The sequence below is a fragment of the Grampus griseus genome (assembly GCF_964374135.1).
Source record: "Grampus griseus genome assembly, chromosome: X".
Classification (NCBI taxonomy): domain Eukaryota; kingdom Metazoa; phylum Chordata; class Mammalia; order Artiodactyla; family Delphinidae; genus Grampus; species Grampus griseus.
The window spans coordinates 17,137,685-17,149,073 of NC_138999.1; positions in this window are offsets into that span (position 1 = coordinate 17,137,685).

Genomic DNA, 11,389 nt, shown 5'->3' on the forward strand with positions numbered 1-11,389 from the left:
TGCCCATTTTTGGATTGTGAGTTGTTTGTTTCTCTGATATTGAGCTGCATGAGCTGCTTGTGTATTTTGGAGATTGATCCTTTGTCAGTTGTATCGCTTGCAAATATTTTCCCCCTTTCTGAGGGTTGTCTCTTTATCTTGTTTATGGTTTCCTTTCCTGTGCAAAAGCTTTTAAGTTTCATCTGGTCCCATTTGTTTATTTTTATTCCCATTTCTCCAGGAGGTGGGTCAAAAAGAATCTTGCTGTGATTTATGTCATAGAGTGTTCTATATTTTCCTCTAAGTGTTTTACAGTGTCTGGTCTTACATTTAGGTCTTTAATCCATTTTGAGTTTACTTTTTTGTATGGTGTTAGGAAGTGTTCTAATTTCATTCTACATGTAGCTGTCCAATTTTCCCCTGCACCACTTATTGAAGGGGTTGTCCTTTCTCCATTGTATATTCTTGCCTCCTTTGTCAAAGATAAGGTGACCACATGTGCGTGGGTTTATCTCTGGGGTTTCTATCCTGTTCCACTGATCTATATTTCTGTTTTTGTGCCAGTACCATACTGTCTTGATTACTGTAGCTTTGTAGTATAATCTGAAGTCAGGGAGCCTGATTCCTCCAGCTCTGTTTTTCTTTCTCAAGACTGCTTTGGCTATTTGGGGTCTTCTGTGTTTCCATACAAATTGTGAATTTTTTTGTTCTAGTTCTGTGAAAAATGCCACTGGTAGGGATTGCACTGAAGCTGTAGATTGCTTTGGGTAGTAGAGTCATTTTCACAATGTTGATTCTTCCAATGCAAGAAAGTGGTATATCTCCCCATCTGTTTGCATCACCTTTAATTTCTTTCATCAGTGTCTTATAGTTTTCTGCATACAGGTCTTTTGTCTCCTTAGGTAGGTTTATTCCTAGGTATTTTATTCTTTTTGTTGCAGTGGTGAATGCGATTGTTTCTTTAATTTCTCTTTCAGATTTTTCATCATTAGGGTATAGGAATGCAAGAGATTTCTGTGCATTAATTTTGAATCCTGCAACTTTACCAAATTCATTGATTAGCTCTGGTAGTTTTCTGGTGGCATCTTTAGGATTAACTATGTATAGTATCATGTCATCTGCAAACAGTGACAGTTTTACTTCTTTTCCGATTTGGATTCCTTTCATTTCTTTTTCTTCTCTGACTGCTGTGGCTAAAACTTCCAAAACTGTGTTGAATAAGAGTGGTGAGAGTGGGCAACCTTGTCTTGTTCCTGATCTTGGAGGAAATGGTTTCAGTTTTTCACCATTAAGAATGGTGTTGGGGCTTCCCTGGTGGCACAGTGGTTGAGAGTCCACCTGCCGATGCAGGGGACACGGGCTCGTGCCCTGGTCCGGGAAGATCCCACATGCCGCGGAGCTGCTGGGCCCGGGAGCCATGGCTGCTGAGCCTGCGTGTCAGGAGCCTGTGCTCCGCAATGGGAGAGGCCACAACAGTGAGAGGCCCGTGTACCGCAAAAAAAAAAAAAAAAAAAAAAAAAAAAATGATGTTGGCTGTGGGTTTGTCATATATGGCCTTTATTATGTTGAGGTAGATTCCCTCTATGCCTACTTTCTGGAGAGTTTTTATCGTAAACGGGTGTTGAATTCTGTCAAAAGCTTTTTCTGCAACTATTCAGAGGATCATATGGTTTTTCTGCTTCAGTTTGTTAATATGGTGTATCACATTGATTGATTTGCGTATATTGAAGAATTCTTGCATCCCTGGAATAAACACCACTTGATCATGGCGTATGATCCTTTTAATGTGCTGTTGGATTCTGTTTCCTAGTATTTTGTGGAGGATTTTTGCATCTATGTTCATCAGTGATGTTGGCCTGTAGTTTTCTTTTTTTGTGATGTCTTTGTCTGATTTTGGTATGAGGGTGATGTTGGCCTCGTAGAATGAGTTTGGGAGTGTTCCTTCCTCTGCTGTATTTTGGAAGAGTTTAAGAAGGATATGTGTTAGCTCTTCTCTAAATGTTTGATAGAATTCGCCTGTGAAGCCATCTGGTCCTGGGCTTTTGTTTGTTGGAAGATTTTTAATCACAGTCTGAATTTCAGTTCTTGTGATCGGTCTGTTCATATTTTCTATTTCTTCCTGGTTCAGTCTCAGAAGGTTGTGGTTTTTTAAGAATTTGTCTTTTTCTTCCAGGTTGTCCATTTTATTGATATATCGTTGCTTGGAGTAATCTCTCATGATCCTTTGTATTTCTGCAGTGTCAGCTGTTACTTCTCCTTTTTCATTTCTAATTCTATTGATTTGAGTCTTCTCCCTGTTTTTCTTGATGAGTCTGGCTAATGGTTTATCAATTTTGTTTATCTTCTCAAAGAACCAGCTTTTAGATTTATTGATCTTTGCTATTGTTTCCTTCATTTCTTTCTCATTTATTTCTGATGTGATCTTCATGATCTTTCCTTCTTCTAACTTTGGGTATTTTTTTGTTCTTCTTTCTCTAACTGCTTTAGGTGTAAGGTTAGGTTGTTTGAGATTTTTCTCGTTTCTTGAGGAAGGATTGTATTGCTATAAACTTCCCTCTTAGAACTGCTTTTGCTGCATCCCATAGGTTTCGGGTGGTTGTGCTTTCCTTGTCATTTGCTTCTAGGTTTTTTTGGTTTCCTCTTTGATTTCTTCAGTGATCTCTTGGTTAGTAAGTATTGTTTAGCCTCCACGTGTTTGTATTTTTTACAGATCTTTTCCTGTAATTGATATCTAGTCTCATAGCATTGTGGTTGGAAAAGATACTTGATATGATTTCATTTTCTTAAATTTACCAAGGCTTGATTTGTGACCCAAGATATGATCTATCCTGCAGAATGTTCCATGAGCAATTGAAAAGAAAGTGTATTCTGTTGTTTTTGGATGGAATGTCCTATAAATATCAATTAAGTCCATCTTCTCTAATGTGTCATTTAAAGCTTGTGTTTCCTTATTTATTTTCATTTTGGATGATCTATCCATTGGTGGAAGTGGGGGGTTAAAGTCCCCTACTATGATTGTGTTACTGTCAATTTCCCCTTTTATGGCTGTTAGCATTTGCCTTATGTATTGAAGTGCTCCTATGTTGGGTGCATAAATAGCTACAATTGTTATATCTTCTTGGATTGATCCCTTGATCATTATGTAGTGTCCTTCTTTGTCTCTTGTAATAGTCTTTATGTTAAAGTCTATTTTGTCTGAAATGAGAATTGCTACTCCAGCTTTCTTTTGATTTCCATCTGCATGGAATATCTTTTTCCATCCCCTCACTTTCAGTCTGTATGTGTCCCTAGGTCTGGGGTGGGTCTCTAGACACCATATACACAGTTCTTGTTTTTGTATCCATTCAGCCAGTCTATGTCTTTTGGTTGGAGCATTTAATCCATTTATATTTAAGGTAATTCTCAATATGTATGTTCCTATGACCATTTTCTTAATTACTTTGGGTTTGTTTTTATAGGTCTTTTCCTTCTCTTGTGTTTCCTGCCTAGAGAAGTTCCTTTAGCATTTGCTGTAAAGCTGGTTTGGTGGCGCTGAATTCTCTTAGCTTTTGCTTGTCTGTAAAGGTTTTAATTTCTCCATCAAATCTGAATGAGATCCTTGCTGGGTAGAGTAATCTTGGTTGTACGTTTTTCCCTTTCATCACCTTAAATATGTCTTGCCACTCCCTTCTGGCTTGCAGAGTTTCTGCTGAAAGATCAGCTGTTAACCTTATGGGGATTCCTTTGTATGTTATTTGCTGCTTTTCCCTTGCTGCTTTTAATATTTTTTCTTTGTATTTAATTTTTGATATTTTGATTAATATGTGTCTTGGTGTGTTTCTCCTTGCGTTTATCCTGTATGGGACTCTCTGTGCTTCCTGGACTTGATTGACTATTTCCTTTCCTATGTTAGGGAAGTTTTCAACTACAGTCTCTTCAAATATTTTCTCAGACCCTTTCTTTTTCACTTCTTATTCTGGGACCTCTAGAATTCGAAGGTTGGTGCGTTTAATGTTGTCCCAGAGGTCTCTGAGACTGACCTCAATTCTTTTCATTCTTTTTTCTTTATTCTGCTCTGCAGTAGTTATTGCCACTATTTTGTCTTCCAGGTCACTTATCCGTTCTTCTGCCTCAGTTATTCTGCTGTTGATTCCTTCTAGAGAATTTTTCAGTTCATTTATTGTGTTGTTCATCATTGTTAGTTTGCTCTTTAGTTCTTCTAGGTCCTTGTTAAACATTACTTGTATTTTCTCCATTCTGCTTCCAAGATTTTGGATCATCTTTACTTCCATTACTCTGAATTCTTTTTCAGGTAGACTGCCTATTTCCTCTTCATTTGTTTGGTCTGGGAGTTTTTTACCTTGCTCCTTCATCTGCTGCATTTTTCTCTGTCTTCTCATTTTGCTTAACTTACTGTGTTTGGGGTCTCCTTTTCGCAGGCTGCAGTTCATACTTCCCGTTGTTTTTGGTGTCTGCCCCCAGTGGCTAAGGTTGGTTCAGTGGGTTGTGTAAGCTTCCTGGTGGGGGGTACTGGTGCCTGTGTCCTGGTAGGTGGGCTGGATCTTGTCTTTCTGGTGGGCAGGGCCACATCCGGTGGTGTGTTTTGAGGTGTCTGTGAACTTAGTATGCTTTTAGGCAGCCTCTCTGCTATGGGGTGGGGTTGTGTTCCTGTCTTGCTAGTTGTTTGGCATGGGGTGTCCAGCACTGGAGCTTGCTGGCCGTTGGGTGGAGCTGGGTCTTAACATTGAGATGGAGATCTCTGGGAGAGCTCTCACCATCTGATATTACGTGGGGCTGGGAGGTCTCTGGTGGTCCAGTGTCCTGAACTTGGCTCTCTCACCTCAGAGGCTCAGGCCTGACACCAGGCCAGAGCACCAAGACCCTGTCAGCCACACAGTAGTTCTGTGATCTTGGACTAGGCAGTTAACTTCTCTGTGCCTCAGATTTCCTTTCGTGCAGCACCTCCTCACCCCAGAGGCCCAGTCAGGTGCGAGAGAAAGGCTGTCACTCACAGGCTGTGCAGGGAGGAAGCCCGGGAGGCTGGCATAGGATGCTGGCGCAGGACCAAACTCGAATATAGCACTTAGAATAGGGGTGCAATGGGAGACTCTCTGCCCTCTCTTGGGGATGTGCACTGCTGAACTTCTCCTCTGCCATTTGTAGATGCCCAGTGGATGGTACTCACTGACTGCCTGGTGGTGTTTCAAATAGTGCTGGCGTTGTACATTGTGATTCTCATATACTGTCGGTGGTAGGAGCAATTTTATTAGAAGAGGCTGAACAGCAGAAAGAACAGCAGAGCGCGGATCAGTAGATCTAAATTCTCACCCTGGCTCCTATCAGCTATGCGACCATGAGCAAATCCGTCTTATAAAGTTTTACTGGAACACAGCCATGCCCATTCATTTACTTATTACTTTTGGCTGTTTTCACATTTCACGGCAGAGTTGATTAGTTACAACAGAGATTATCTGCCCTGTAAAGCTGAAGATATTTACCATATGGCCCTTTACAGAATAAGCTTGCTGACCCCTGATCTAAATTAACGGGATTATAGTTCACTCAGTTATTCAGGTCCCAAACTGGAGTCACTCCTGATTCCTCTCTTTCTCTCATACTTCCATCCCAATTCTTCAGTAATCCTCTCAGCTCTCTCTCAGAAAAATATTGTGATTCTGCTGTCTTCTCATCACCACCATCATCTCTCATTTTTCCCACCATCATCTCTTGCCTGGACCAGTATCCCTTCTTTCACTCTTGTTCAGTTTTCAACCTATTCTCAACATAGCAGGGGGAGTGATCCTTTAAAAGTGCCAGCCAGATCATGTCACTGCCCTGCCCAAAACCTACAATGGTTTTCCACTGCATTTAGAAAGAAATTGAGGATTCACATCGTATGAGGCCCCACATAATATCCCCTGCCCCCAGCCCATCCCCACCATGAGACTGACCTCATCTCCTTTCGCTCTTCCCTTCCTTCTCTCTGCTCAGCCACACTGACTTCCCAGCTGCTGAACTCTCCAAGTATGTTCTGGCCTCAGAGCCTTTGCCCTTGCCATTCCCTGTAAGTGGCATATATTTGCTCTGGACATCCACGAGCTAACTCCCCCACTGCCTTCAGGGATACGTTTGAATGGCATCTTAGAGAAGACTTCCTTAAGTGCTTTATCTAAAACAGCACCCCCATCCCTCTCTATCCCCTTACCCTTTTTCTTCAGAGCAGTTATCTATTAGGTTAACGTCCACTCCCCTCATTAGAATGCAACTCTAGATACTGTATCCCAAGCTCGGTGTTCAATAAATATTTGTCCAATCAATCTGTCATGTGAATGGGCCTCAGTTTCCTCATGTGTAAAATGAATGAAAGGGCCATCTGGCCGGAGCATCTGTTACTGAACTGGTTGCCAGGATTGTTTCCACTGATCTGACTGGCTAAGTGGGTGTCCCTTTCCTCCTTATGTCAGCCCCTCCGAAAGCCTATGGGTGGAGTGGAGTCTTCCTTTTCTTTGGTCAGCAGTATCTGCGTCCCAAAGCTCGCTTGCTGGAACCTCAAAACAAGCTCTCTTTTCACAAGGGGCCACCACAGTAATGTCTTTTCTGCCTACTTCTTATAAGTATTGTGAACAGCAAATACAATTAGAGATTTGAAACTCTAAAGCTCTATGTAAGTGGAAAGAAATAAAGACAATGTAACATAGCTGAGGACTGACTCTAGTATCATACATGATCCACTCCTTCCCCATCACCCTCTGCCCTGGGCTAATTTAATAGGTTACATGAGACACAACACAGGAGTTCAAAACAAAATAGAGCAGTCTCAAGAACTTGAGATCAATAAGATATTTGTTAAAATGGTTTTAAAAAATCAGTTAAAGAAAGGAAAACCCAAATATTTCTGGCTTCAAGTTGTGACTAATCCCCCACCTTGCTGGGCTCTAGCACTGAAAACAACAACAGCCTCCCTACCCTAAAACAAAAAAGCCACTTTAATCATTTTAGGATTCTTATAAAGTAAGTTCACTAGTTATTTAGACACTTAAGTAGTAGTAATTCAAAAGCCTAGAATTCTCATAAAATATTGAGACTACTGGAACACTAAATTCACATCTAAGTTGTTAATCACTCAAAGGTAACTTTGACCTGCTCCTTAGCAGTCTCTTTCCCCAGATGTTGCTCTTGATAATGATGAGGATTTGTCTCTGGGTTTTGCAGGAGAGACAAAGAGGCAAGTGAGTAAAAATACTGGTGTATTTTAAACCAAGCTTTCTGGCTTTCAGCTAGTGTAGGAAGCTAATGATTATTTAACTCAGGCATTTTTTACCTAGGCAACGGTATTGTATGGTTTGGATCATAATTTTTGGCTTTATCTCTGTCCTAACAAGAATTAAAGACTGAGAATTTTGAGTATCTATTAGGATAGAGCTGACTGAAAGCTATTTTAGATTCAATTGTGACATGAGCTGTATTCAGAAATAATGGAGACACCAGTAAGTGAGAATAAAAAATCCACTTTGATAGGGTAACCAAAACACCGGGACTTGTGGCCTTCTGAGTGTCCCTGGGTCCCTAGTTTTTCAGGGCCCTAGCATTTGCTGCCTTCTGGCTGGGAAATGATACAAATCCATATGAGAAATGATCATGGGACACTCACATTGAAAAATCCTGGTCAACATATGATCCTATTTTCATCTTGACCTTCACAGCACGGTGATTAAGCAGATGGGCTGTGGAATCAGACAGATGCATTAAATCCCACTCTGCCATTCATTAACTTTATAAATTTATACAAGGTGTTTGATTTCCCACAGCTTCAGTTCTGTAATCTGTAGAATGGAGGATAAAGTTATCTGACTGATAGGATGATTTTAGAATTAAATTACATAATTGCATATAAAGTACTTAGTCTGGTGTCTTGCTCATAATAAACACTTGATCAATGTCAACTAACATTCATACTCTTCCTTTCAATTTAGGATGGGAGGATTGCTCAGTGTATTAGTTTCCGAGGACTGCGGTAACAAAGCACCTTAAACTCGGTAGTTTAAAACAACAGACATTTATTCTTGCACGGTTCTGGAGGCTAGAAGTCTGAAACCAAGGTGTGGGCAAGGCTCTGAAGGCTTTAGGGGAGGATGCTGCCTTGCCTCTTCCTAGCTTCTGTTGTCTGCTGGCAGTCCTTGGCGTTCCTTGGCTTGTAGACACATCACTCCAATTTCTACCTGTCTTCACATGACATTCTCCCTGTGTGTCTTTGTCCAAATCTCCTGCTTCTTATAAGTTCAGCAGTCATAATGGATTTAGGGCTCATGCAACTTCAAGATGACTTCATCTTAACTTGATTACAACTGCAAAGACTCTATCTGCAAATAAAGTCACATTCTAAGCTTCTGGGTTGACATGAATTTGCGGGGGGCGGGCACCATCTGAACCAGTATACCAGTACGGGATGGCACTAAATCCTGGAGAAGATTAAGAGGGGACCTGCAGAGCTCACTCTGAACTAAGCAGAACCTGGGCGAGAAGGAAAGAGCTGTGACAGAAACAAGTCACAGAGGACACTGTCTCTCTGGCTGCCCCCAGGAGAATTTTCCATATTCAGTGGATGACTGCTTCACTCCACTGAGTACAATACCATCTCTGCTGACCAGACTCTTTTTACCCCTGGAGTTGAAACTTGGGAGCCACTAGGAGCAGTGATAAGACAGGGGGAGAGTGAAGGGAGTAGATGGATAAACTAGAGGCTGAGTCCTGTGGACTAAGGGGCTAGGTCCCAAACCACTTTTTTTTCTTCTTGGCCTTGAGGCTTGTGGATCTCAGTTCCCCAACCAGGAACTGAACCCGCGCCCTCGGCAGTAAGAGTGTGGAGTCCTAACCACTGGACCGCCAGGGAAGTCCCCCAGTCCATTTTGGGATGGAGTACATCAGTGCACTGGGAGCTGGAGGCAGAAGCAACCGACATCCCTGTCACAACGTTCTCCAGTGGTTTCCCCTGTAGCAAGATACATGTACCACAACCGTGCTTCTCAAACTGCGCTGTGCAGAGAAATCCCTAGGGGATCCTGTTGACCTGAAGACTCTTGATTCGGTAGGTCTGGGGTGAAGATTGAGAGCCTGCATTTTCTAACAAGCTCCCAGATGATGCCTATGTTACTGGTTCATGGACCACACTTAGCTCTAGGCTGGGCTTGTGTTGCACACCAGTCTAAATAGGCTACTGAGTCTGCATGCCCATCGACAGATGAATGGATAAAGAAGATGTGGTACATATATACAATGGAATATTACTCAGCCATAAAAAGGAACAATACTGGGTCATTTGTAGAGACGTGGATGGACCTAGAGGCTGTCATACAGAGTGAAGTAAGTCAGAAAGAGAAAAACAAATATCGTATATCAACGCATGTATGTGGAACCTAGAAAAATGGTACAGATGAACCAGTTTGCAGGGCAGAAATTGAGACACAGATGTAGAGAACAAACGTATGGACGCCAAGGTGGGAAGTGGCGGGGGACATGGTGGTGGTGGGATGAATTGGGCAATTGGAATTGACATATATACACTAATATGTATAAGATGGATAACTAATAAGAACCTGTTGTATAAAAAAATAAATAAAATTAAAAAAATCATCTTGGGCAAAATAACTATCACACTTAAAGCTAAAATTATGCTCACTAAAGCTAATATGCAGTCAATATTCAAATTTTCCCAATTGCTTCCAAAATATCCTTTAATCGATCAGAATTCACTATAGGACCACCCATTGCAAGTGGCTATTTCCTTTAAGTCTCTTTTATTCCAAAACAGTCTCTTTTTCATGACCTTGACTTACTGATGGGCAAGTTGCCCATAAAAATATTTCACTTTCTGGATTTGTGTGGTTGATTCCTTGTGGTGTTACTTTGCTGTATTTGGCTGTATCTCCTGTAAAGTGGAAGTTGGCTCTAAAACCTTGATGGGTACAAGTTAAATTTTGCTGCAAGAATTCATCATACATAGATGATGGGTACATTATAATGCGTCACATCAGGTGACATGTGATATCTGCTTGTTCCACCATTGGTGATGCAGAGACTTAACCCTGGATTAAAGTGATGACAGCTTGATCCCTCTGCCATACACTTAAGTTTTACTCTTCAAGACCAGAGTTCAAAAACTGTTTGGTTTTTCTTGGCACCATATGAATGCCTCATTCCTCATCAAACATTCCCCTAATAGTTTTATTTTTTTAAACACCAATTGATCATCCTTGCCCAAATCAATAATTTCTTTGGGGGCTTCAAAATAATAATTGCATAATTCTAGCATTCCTTTTACATGTATTAACTGGCATCGTTATGGAATGAAGAGTTGTCTTTTATCAATTAGAGCTATTTGGCTACCTTTCCAGGATAAATGCTGAATTCTTTTCCTTTAATCACCAACTTTCAAAGAAAGTAGTTGTTTTTAGAGCTGCCCTTGATGGTGCCAAATGGATTTTTCCTGGCTTTCTCTTTTTTTGATTTATGGATTTTCATAGATTCAATACATTTCAAATAACTACATTGTTCTTTTCGATGCTCATTTGTCACAACTTTGGCCAGTAGGTGGGGCACTTTCAATCTGGCTCCTGTGTCCTTTTGGGGTGACCCAATTAATCTTCAAAAGCTCCCTTTCTTTCTTGCCCAAAAGAAAACTATAATTGTACCTTCAGACTATAATTGTACCTTCTCTGCCCCAGGCCTACAATCAGCCATTTCTCCAAGGAGTTCCTTTGAGTGAGGAATGGGTACTAGACAGAAAAAAAAAAGTTTCAAGGTTAAGTATGACGATTGGGGTGACATTGCTTCGAGGTCACTTTAGTGCATTTTAATTTTTTTTTTGCGGTACGGGGGCCTCTCACTGCTGTGGCCTCTCCCGTTGCGGAGCACAGGCTCCGGACGCGCAGGCTCAGCGGCCATGGCCTCACGGGCCCGGCCGCTCCGCGGCATGTGGGATCCTCCCGGACCGGGGCACGAACCCATGTCCCCTGTATCGGCAGGCGGACTCTCAACCACTGCGCCACCAGGGAAGCCCAGTGCATTTTAATTATATATATATAATTTCTTTTTACAAATGACTTCAGTGATATATCCAATTAACTTTAATATCACTTAAATTTTTTTTGATTTTATAATTCTTTTCTCTTACTCTGAAAATCTTGATTCTTAACATAATTACTTGTTTTATCTTACAATATTAAAAAAAAAGTAGTTTCTGGATAAGAATACCACAGTTAGGTATAAGAATAAAACTACTGAATGGTTCAAATTTTCTTTATGACTCTTCTTGACCTTAGATAAAATTTCCCCTTTAGACTGAGCTCCTTAAGATTAAGAACTGAGTCTCAGTTTGATACTAGAAACTTTGGAAATGTTACTTGAAAAAATAGTGTGTTGAATAAATAAACAG